The following is an 11,218-nucleotide window of genomic DNA, read 5'->3' on the forward strand; positions in this document are numbered from 1 at the left end:
TTTTTTTTACATTATGTATCTTTTTGTTAAAGAATATTTTAATATATTCTTACAGACTGAAATTTTTATAAGGATTCTATAATTCAATGTTTATAATAAGATTTTACTCTGTGTCATGTTATTACTTAATTATGTTCATTTCGGAACATTTCTACATCATTTTCCATATGAAACTGTTTCCTTATTTCTTCAACATTTAAAATTTACTTTATGGATTTCTTGTTTATTTAAATTTTATTGAAAGCAAGAAACAAATGCTTTCTACAAATTAGTTTCACTTACTCTAGTAGTTTTAAAAGCTTTTTCTTATTTTCACATTAAAAAATAGGATAAGAATTTATTAAAGGCATCAGATCATTTTCAAATAATAAAAAATGTCCTTAAAAGCTCTCCTTTTACATGTTTTCATATAGCATTGGTGGCAAATGTAAATACCTGTGTTGGGGATTTAACCATATTCTGAAGAATATACTGTGGCAGAATATGGGTTTCAGTAGCAGACATTTTTTAAAAAGTCAATTACAACTGTATTTAAAGGTTAAAAGCCTCTAACCCAGCGGTTCTTAACCTGTGGGTTGCAACCATCGGAAAACACATATAGCATATCAGATATTTACATTACAATTCATAACAGTAGCAAAATTACAGTTATGAAGTAGCAACGAAAATAATTTTATGGTTGGGGGTCACCACAACATGAGGAACTATATTAAAGGGTCGCGGCATTAGGAAGCATGAGAGAGACCCACTTAAGACGTTTTAAATGTACATTACAGTCTTGTGAACTATAAGGCACAATGTTGTACAATAGATATGTAAAACTTTTTCATCTTGCATGACAAACTTTTTCTCTTCCTTCCTGCCAGTGACAACAGCCACTCAACTTTCTGTTTCATTGAATTTGATTACTTTAGATACCGCATTCATATAAATACTTCACCCATTGCCACATGAATTATGAGTGGTGGTTTGTTTATTTTTCATTTTGGCTTGTGAGAATAGGTTACTGGTCCTGTATGAGCATGGGCCACTCTTCTCTAATCCTTCTAGATTATATTTTCCTCTGGTCTCAGGCAATTTCTTCGTACATATACATTTATCATTCTTAGCCAAATAATATAAGTGGCATCCTCTGAAGCTCTCTAGGGTTCTCAGTCTATGCAACTCTCTCCTCTGTGGTACTCTGTCCTATGAACCCTAGTCACCTTGTTTTCCTTGGACTTTCAGCTCCATTTCCTTACCTCAAAGATATCAAGGGTGCTCCACCTAAATTATCCTACCCTGCATAGAAGCCTGGAAACTAAAGCAGAAAATACTGGCCATTCATAGTACTCAGATGATTTCTTTCCCTTCTCTCTGGAGTCACATTCTTTCAATGTTTGATAGCCTGTATCATGAAAACTATTGTTTCTTAATAGTTCATGTTTCGTTATTTTTGTTTACTTGTTTGTTTTTGTTTCAGGAGGGAAGGTAAAACTGGTCGCTGTCATTTTATATTGGTCAGAAGTCAAATTATTTATTATTTGAATGTAATATTAACCTGGACAAATATAGTATAGCAATTTTGAAAAAAACAACAACTTTAAAGTCAGAAAGACCTGTGTTAGAATTTCAGTCTCAAACCCTAAACAATTTCGTGACTTTAGGCAATTTACTTAACCTAAGATAATGTTAGAGTTATGGACAATACATATAAGTGGTTAAGAGCATGAGCTCTGAAGTCACCAGCACATCTGTTGTACCTCTGGCCTCACTGTGTAAGGGCATACCCTTTACCTCATGATATAGAGATAACATGAAAACACATATTCTCCAGTGGACAGTTAGTCCAGTGCTGAGAAAGGGAGAGGGTTTAACCATGTTTGCACAGTTTATTATCTTAGACTCTCTTTAAGTCATTCCTCCTCTGGTGGGGAGAAAGGCCAGGAGTATCACTCTAGGGAAAAGCCTCCACATGGAAAAAATGGAGTGGAGAATCCACCTCCAAAAACTTTTTAACCCTTGGAATAAACTAACAGGTTAGACCTACCTAGTATTCAAGTTGAATTATAGACATCATTTCCTATGGATTACAAGTGCAATAAGAAAAGGGAACCCCAAGTTGGTGGGGATGTAAACTAGTACATCCAATATAGAAAACAATATGGAGGTTCTCAAAAAAAAAATAAGAACAGAACTACCATATGACCCAGCAATTCCACTTCTGGGTATTTACCTAAAAAAATATGAAAACATGTATTTCCAGAGATATTTGTAGCCCTATAATCATTGCAACATTATTTACAATAGTCAAGGAAGGACATTAAGTGTCCATTGATGGATGATTGGTTAAAGAAAATGTGATTGAGGGGAGGAACCAAGATGGCAGCATAGGTAAACGCAAGTATTTTCATCCTCCCACAACCACATCAAAATCACAACTAAAATACAGAACAACCATCATTCAGAACCACCTGAAATATGGCTGAATGGAAGTCTTACAACTAGAGAATTAAAGAATAAAGCACATTGAGACTGGTAGGAGGGATGGAGGCATGAACAGGCTGGTCCAACACCCATGTGGTGGTGAGTTTTTAATTGGGAGGAAGATCTTGGCTGAGGAAGATATTGTGAGGCTCAAAGGGTCCCAGCCAAACACCATGCCACCAGCAGAGAGTTCAAGAGCTGGGAAGAGAAGTCCCTTTAACTTCAGGCTGTAAATCAGTGGGGATTGTGGCTGAGTGAAAGGGAGGCAGCCGAGACCCAAGCAGTTCTTCTTAAAGGGCTCATGCCTGGACTTCCCTGAACTCACTCCCTGTGAGCTCCAGCACTGGGACAGCAGCTGGAAGGGATCCAGGGACATACGGGAAAGAACTAAATTGTCTGACATCAGGGAAAGAAATTGGGGGCAGCTTTCTCCCAAAGTTCTTGGACATCCCCCCCCCTCCCGCCCAGAGCTGACTGGCAAGGGCCATATCTGAGTACCCATCAACCTGGCCCACCCTGTTCACCTCGCCCTGGTGATTCCCTGAGATCAAGCCCCACCCAAGCTGTTTGCAATGCCTTTTCCATATGAAAGGTCTGTTCTGGCACAAGTTTCAGACTTTCCTAAAATCTTTTAAATAAGCAGCAGCTGGACTCAGTGTGCTCCATACATCTCAATAAGTGGCCCCAGGCCCATCACTAGCAGCAGCTTGCCAAGGTTCACAGCTTGTCCTCTCCTGGGCACCTCTTAGGCCAACACAAGCAGCAGCAATCTGAAGATCACTCAGTAGCTTGTGCCTGGTGACCCCAGGCAGGGCAGAGACAGTAGCTGACTTTGCACCTCCCAGGATTCCCCAGAGCCAGTGCACCTTGTGGACAGCTTCAGAGCATGCCAGATTACAACTCTACACATCCACAAGTGACACACTCAAGGGGTGGACTCGGGGAACACCAAAGCCCCACTGAAGGAAGTCTTGAACAGCAACTCATCCTTTATAGTCACAGTGGATCCTCATAGCCAATTGGCCTGGCGGTTAATTCCACCCAGTGACATCACAGCAATCAAGGCTCAACTATAATCGGACAGTGCAAGCAGCCCACATAGGGGCTCACCTAGAGTGCCCAGCTCAGGTGATTGGGGAGGCTGAGCCACTGGGCCCTACAGGATATTTACTACACAAGGCCACTTTACCAATTCCAAGAGACATAGCAGCTATACCTAATACAAAGAAACAAACACAGGGAAGCAGCCAAAATGCAGAGACAAAGAAACATGTCACAAATAAAGTAACAGAACTCTCCAGAAAAAAATAACTAAATGAAATGGAAGCAAGCTACTACATATAGAGTTCAAAACAATGGTTATAAGGATACTCAAGGAACTTAATGAGAGCTTCAAGGATCATTGTGAGAATGACAAATAACTTAGCAAGAATTTCAAAGATCTTAGTGAGAACATCAAAGACATGGAAAAACAACAACAGTCAGGTCCTAGTTGGCTTGTCTCAGTGGATAGAGTGTCAGCCCATGGACTGAAGGGTCCTGGGTTCCATTGCAATCAAAGGCACTTACCTCAGTTGCAGTCTCAAACCACAGCCCTTGTCAGGGCACTTGTGGGAGGCAATCAATCAATGTGTCTCTCTCACATTGATGTTTCTCTCTCTCTGTCTCTTTCCCTCCCTAAAAATCAATTGAAAAATATCCTTGGGTGAGGATTAACAACAACAACAAAAAGAAACCATCAGAAATGAAGTATATACTAATTGGAATGAAGAATAATTTACAGGGAATCAACAGTAAAGGGATAGGACTTGGAATATGGCAAAGAAAACAAACAAAAATAAATAAATAAAAACACCCAATCTGAAGACCAGAAAAAAAAGAGAATTCAAAAATATGAAGATAGTGTAAGGAGCCTCTGAGACAACTTCAAGCATACCAACATTCTTGTCAGGGGGGTGCCAGAAGGAGAAGAGAGGGAGCAAGAAATTGAAAACCTATTTGAAGAAATAATGACAATAAACTTCCCCTACCTGGTGAAAGTCCAGGAAGCACAGAGAGTCCCAAACAAAAGGAATCCAAAGGGGACCACACCAAGACACATCATAATTAAAATTCCAAGGGTTGGCAGTGTGCACCCGCCCGAGCTGGAGCCGGAGCTGGAGCCGGAACTGGTGCAGCTTCCTGACCCCTTTGCGCAGCGGTCCCGCCAGGGGAAACTGTGGGGCGGGCGGCGGTTTCCCTGCGGACCCCCGGCACCTTTGTGCTGAGCAACCTGGCAGAGGTGGTGGAGCGAGTGCTCTCCTTCCTGCCCGCCGGGCGCTGCTGTGGGTGGCCGGAATGTTCACATCTTGCCCCAGACCATCCTATACATGGCCAATTCGGACATGTTCATTAGCTTGGAAGAGTGTCGGGGTCACAAGCGAGTGACGCCCATGGGCTCTGGGAGCAGTCGGCCTCAGGAGATAGAGATCGGAGAGTCTGGGTTTGCCCTGCTGTTCCCTCAGGTGGAAGGAATAAAAATACAACCATTTCGTTTTGTCAAGAATCCAAAGAATTTATCGATAGAAAGACATCGCTTCACTGAAGTCGGCCTCCTGGACAACCCCGAGCTCCGAGTGATCCTGGTATTCGGCTACAACTGCTGCAAGGTGGGGGCCAGCAACTACCTGCAGCCGTGGTCGACCCCTTCAGTGGCTGGGGGCCAGGTGCACAACCTGGTGTCGATGACCTCTGACAGGTGCCCTCTGGATGTCGATGGCACCAGCGTGGTCGGGCTGTCGGTGAGCGGCCAGCTCGTGCAGAGCGCCAAGGTGCTGCTCAGCGAGGACATCAGCGACGAGAAGGCCTTGGAGGCCACCATGCAGCCTCAAGGCCACCGGCATCCCCGAGCGGGACATGGTGGACTTCATGTTCGCCTGCGTGGCCGGGGCGCTCAGTTCTACCCGGCCAAGGGCAACGTGGAGGCCAACGCGTTCCGGAAGGCGTTCCCTGCGTGCCCCTGTTCGGCTTATTCGGCAACGGGGAGATTGGGTGCGACCGCATGGTCATGGGGAACTTCGTGCTGCGGCGCTGCAGCGAGGTGCGGGTCGAGGACCTGTTCCACAGCTACAGGACCATCCTGGCGCTGGTGCACCTGGGCGCCTCCAAGTGAGGCTGCGGCTCTCCCCGCGCACCTGCTGGGCTCTGCCTTTCTGAAACATGGGAACTTGGGAATATATGTCTTTGAAACGAAAATAACTCTACCTGTATGTGTTTTGTAGCTCGGATGCTCTAAAGGTTTCTCGGGGTGGTTTCTAACATATCAGAGGAAGGAGGGCTCAGCTTCAGGCGCAAACCCACCGATCGATCTAGGCGCAGGCCCAGGTCCCGTGGCTGCCGAGCATGTCATTTAACCAGACGCCTGCACAGGAGACAGGGAAGGGCCCCTGACGGGATTGGCATCCGTGGCTCCCCCTGCAGGGCGAGCCGGTGATTTAGCAGAATCATGAAGACAGTTTTTTCACTGAATAAAGGAGGAAACGGTTCGGAAGGCCCGAGAAATCTTTCTCCGCTTTGACCAGGTTTTTCAGAAGCGACAACAGAAGGGTGGCTGACTTTTTACGCCTTTGATAAATACGAAAGAGTTATTTTTGTCTTCCTACTCCCAAGTGGCTCAGCGAGATACATGACCAAGGCGAATCGGCAGTATTTTATTCTCTGATGACGAAAATGTTTTCTGCCTCCCCAACCCGCTCCCTGCCCCCAGGTCTTCATTGCAGGATGACTTACATTTGCATATCCCGCCTAATGTCATGTAACTAACTATTAACACTTTCCTTGCCAAGGCTCAGTGGTTCGACAGGACAGCAGGAAGCGTGTCAGGTAAATGGAATCAAGTGCGTTGCCTTTCCCGCTTGTCTGTTTTCCGTCACTCCCCCCCACCTCCCACTTTTACCTCGAAAGATTGTCCTCTTCCCGCTTACGTTTGTGATAAAGATACTGTAAGTTTCCTCTGGTTGACAGTAACCCTCCATCGCAGCTCCTGAAGTACAAAGAAAAGTGTGACGGTCAGAACTTCTAGTCTCTGAGTAGTGATGAACTCTTATTGTTATGTAACATTGGTGCCCGTTATCAAGGAGACAGGGCCTCAGAATTTGAGTCCTTGGGTGTGATTACATAGCACCTACGGAAAATACCCTGTGAATCTTTGTTCCGGGATAAATAGCACAGGAAAAAGAACTGGAAAACTGAGAAATTTTTTAAATATGAGCCGGGGCGGGGCGGGGGGGGGGGCTGTGAATGAATTATGTTATTTTTCCAGATTAATATATAAAGTGTTTTGTTACTCCTCAAAGGGGAGCCTGGTGCTGGGCCCTTTGCTGTACTATGTGGGGTTCACGTGGGTTCCTTTTTATAGCCGAGCCTTTGGGCTGGTTTTGAATGGAAGATTCCTTTGGCCACAAGGCGATTATTCCCTTGGTGGGGACAGAAAACAAAGCTGAGCCCGTGGAAACCGCCCACGTACAGCAAATCCTCACTGAACGTGGCTGTGGATAGGGTGCTGGCACTGTGGTGACATGACATACAATGAAACCAGTTTTGCCATAGGCTACTTGATGGAGAGTTAAGTTCCCATGGCACCTCATCACCGTGGTAACAAAATAACCCTGAATGCTACAGTGTTACTCTAAATGCTACAATGTTACTCGTAGCCTCTCAGAGGCCTGAGGTCACATGGAAAGGGAGGGAGGGGAGTCATCATCGCACCAAAGTTAGAATGAAATAATGTGCTACAGTTGTGAAAGGCTGGTCTTAAATAAAAGCAGTCATTACAGGAATAGTTACTGTTTCAGCTAAAAACATAAGTAAATGTCCCTAGAAGCAGCCACTGTTGTAGCCACTTGTGAAATCGGAGAAGGATCTCGTGAAACATGGACACGAGAAGAGAAGGTGCCCCTGGTGTGTGGGCAGCGTCTCCCCGCACCGGACGGCCTTCTCGTGAGTGAGGGGCAGACTGATCAGGTGGTTTGTTTAATAGGGACATTAAAAAACATTCACTCCCCTGATGTGCTTCCCAAGCAAGATCTTCCCGCAGCTGCGGGGGGGAGGGGGGGCAGCGAAGGGAATCTATTCCCAGCCCCTTTCCCAAGTGGACATAAACTCCTCGTGGGCCAGTGGCAACCCGGGAAAGTACAGGGAAGGCAGACTTGCGACTCGTACCGGGAAACAGACACCTGCTCATCAACGCGGGGAATAATCCGGGACCTCTTCTCACGAGGAGGGTCCCGTTGGCCAGGTCACCACGCAGGTCCCTCCCGCGTGCCTGAGCCCGGATGCCTGGCAGACACACCGCCTTCCCAGCAAGTCAGAGGCCGGAGAGCAAAAGCTCTGCCGTTTATTAATATTGTGCACGTTCAACACGGTGACCGTGCGGAGAATGTAAATAAATTCTACAAGTCCACATAAAAATTGTCGAGAAAAAAAATAAATTTACTTTTGTCACTTTATGCCCACCCCGTACGACTAAGGTGAGCCCCACCGTACGTCACGTGTCATGGAACGGATAGCTCCTCTTGATTGGAAACGGCGAGGTTTTCAGATGACTGGCTTGATTTTCCTTTGTAGAGACTGGGCATGGGTCTGCTTAATAAAAGTCCTAAAATAACAGAACTGAGCATCAGTGATAACGTCCTTGTGAAATGAACAAAATTAATACCTATTTCACATGAAAAAAAATAATTCCAAGGGTTAAAGCAAAGTGAGAATTTTAAAAGCATCAAATGAAAAGCAGTTGGTTACCTATAAGGAAGCACCCATATTACCATCAACTGATTTCTCAACAGAAACTATGCAGGAAAGAAGGGAGTGGCAAGAAATATTCAAAGTGATGAATAGCAAGAACCTACAACCAAGATTACTCTACCGAGCAAAACTATCATTTAGAATTGAAGGTCAGATAAAGAACATCTGCGGAAGCCGGTTTGGCTCAGTGGATAGAGCGTCGGCCTGCGGACTGAAGGGTCCCGGGTTCGATTCCGGTCAAGGGCATGTACCTGGGTTGCGGGCGCATCCCCAGTGGGAGATGTGCAGGAGGCAGCTGATCGATGTTTCTCTCTCATTGATGTTTCTAGCTCTCTATCTCTCTCCTTTCCTCTCTGTAAAAAATCAATAAAATATATTTTAAAAAAAAGCATCACAGACAAGAAAAAGCTAAAGGAGTTTATCACCACCAAACCAGTATTATAAGAAATGTTAAAGGGTATCCAAGAAGAAGAAGAAGGAGAAGAAGAAGAAGAAGAAGAAGAAGAAGAAGAAGAAGAAGAAGAAGAAGAAATTGCTAATTTATATGTACCTATCAACAATTGAATCTAAAAATCAAAATAAACAAGAAAGCTAATGAACAAAATAAACTGATGAATAAAATAAAACCAGAGGCATGGAAACATGGAACAGACTGCTGAATCTCAGAGGGGAGGGGTGAGGGGGATGGGAAGAGATTAACCAAAAAACTTACATGCATATATGCATTACTCATGGACACAGACAATAGGGTGGTGAAGGCCTGGGGTGGGGTGGGATCTGGGTGGAGGAAAATAATGGGGTTAAATGGTGGGTACATCTGTAATACTGTCAACAATAAAGATGTAATTTAAAAATTTTGTGTGTCCTCCCCCCAAAAAGAAAATATATAATGGAATAATACTACATAAAAAGATTAAGCACTTCCATTTATGACAATATGGATAGATCTTGAGAGTACTATGCTAAGTGAAATAAAACAGAAAAAAGGACAAAAACCATGTGATATCACTCACATGTGAAATATAAAAGAAAAAGTAATAGACAAACTAAAAAAACAAACTAACAGATACAGACAACAAAATGGTAGTTACTAGAGAGGAAAGAAGGTAGGGAGAGGGTAAAGTGGGTAAAGGGGGTCAAATATATGCTTAGGGAAGGAAACTAGACATCAGGTAAGAAGCATGCAATAGGGTACACAGATGTCAAATTATAATCTCTTACACCTGAAAATTATATAATGTTGGATAATAAATGTAATTAAGAAAGCAAAACAAGAATTAAAAGATGTAGTTGAACCATACTCAATCAAATAGATTTTTTAAAAAAATTGAAAGTATTATTTTCTGTGGAAGATCTACTCTCTGGTAATGAGACATTAACTGTCATATCATAGTCCTCATTGTGGTCTTTTTTTCTGGATGAAATTCTGTGTTACATAATTGCGCTCCCCCCAATCAAACTATGAGAAAGGAAATTAGGGTATTGAGACAGATGCTCTTTCTGTGATTTATAGGAAATACCACTTCTTAATAACACATTGATTAGTGATCACTCTGCAGGAAAACATCATGTGTACTGAAGCATGTAATAAACTGTCAGGAAACAAATTGAACCAACAACTAACCTTTGGAAAATTCCTCCTAAATTTATCTGATATTTTCCATTAAAAATAGACTGTTATTTCTTAGTATTTTGTTCTTGATTTGGATGCAAGTCAAATATAAGTAGGAATTGCAAATAAAATGTAATATCTAACATATTATGTTTTTCACCTATGATTTAGAAACCAAAATTGCCTTGCTATTCTCTTTTCAGTTTATTTTATCAGAAGTGTGAAATTTTTTATTTTATTGATCATAAAAATAGGAAATAATACACCAATAATAAGAACAATTCCTATACCCCCAAAATAAGATTAACAGGATATTCATAGTTAGATCAACCTGAGCTACTGTGCCAGGTATTTCAATATATTGTGCCTTCAGTCTTGGCTTCCATTTAACTTAGCAAATCAACATCAACTTCTCCATTTAAAGTACAGTGCCAATAAAAACCTTAATCAACACAAATGGATTACATTCCTACACTATGGCCCGGGTAGCTAAGTTGGTTAGAGCTTGTCCCTCAAAGATTTTAGTCTAGTTAAAAATATAAAACTATCAAATACCCTTTAGATCAAGCATGTCAAACTCACAGCTGGTGAGCCACATGGGGCCCACAATGAATATTTTTTGTGGCCCAGCCAATATAATGGTATGTAAGAAATGTTTTAATAAAAATTTTGTAACTTAATTTTTACAATGTCCTGTTATACATAATTACTAATAATGAACTACAATGTTCGCTAATGACTGATTACTATAATCGTGCTGCATTCATTTCCCTTACGCGCCTTACACGTAGACACACCATTTCTCTCCACCAATTCTAGCAGCGACTATTTTAGCAGCCGATTGTCACATCATTAGTCTTGTACTGACTTGTTTGGTGTGCACAACAGGAAATACTTTGCTTTCGGAGAACAAGAAAAATAGGTTTATTTGCTTTATACTTATTAATTTGTGTAGTTATTCAGTGTCTGGTAAATTAATGTTCAAGAAAAAATATTAATTTTTATTAAAATGTTCTATTATTTTATGTTAATGACTAGTGTCCTGGTGCAAGAAATTTTTGCACGGGGAGGTGGGGGTGTCCCTAAGCCCGTACTGCATCCTCTAGAAATCTGGGATCGCTGGCTCCTAACTGCTCACCTGCCTGCCTGCCTGACCACCCTGAACCACTCTGCCTGCTGACCTGCTCACCTCCAACTGCCCCCACCCCACCAGCCTTCTTACCCCCAACTGTCCCCCTACTGGCCTGCTTGCCCCAAACTGCTCCCCCAGCGGGCCTAATCACCCCCAACTGCCCACCCATCCTGGCCTGATCGCCCGTAACTGCCTCTGCCTTAACTGCCTCTGCCTCAGCTCTGCCA

General features: G+C 43.1%; 1 pseudogene; it reads left to right on the forward strand.

Moving 5' to 3' along the window:
• Positions 1-1,708: 1,708 nt before the first annotated feature.
• On the forward strand, positions 1,709-5,617 carry LOC102437744 (annotated as a pseudogene).
• Positions 5,618-11,218: the final 5,601 nt, after the last annotated feature.

This window comes from Myotis lucifugus, unplaced genomic scaffold (assembly GCF_000147115.1).
Source record: "Myotis lucifugus unplaced genomic scaffold, Myoluc2.0 scaffold_2, whole genome shotgun sequence".
Taxonomy (NCBI): Eukaryota; Metazoa; Chordata; class Mammalia; order Chiroptera; family Vespertilionidae; genus Myotis; species Myotis lucifugus.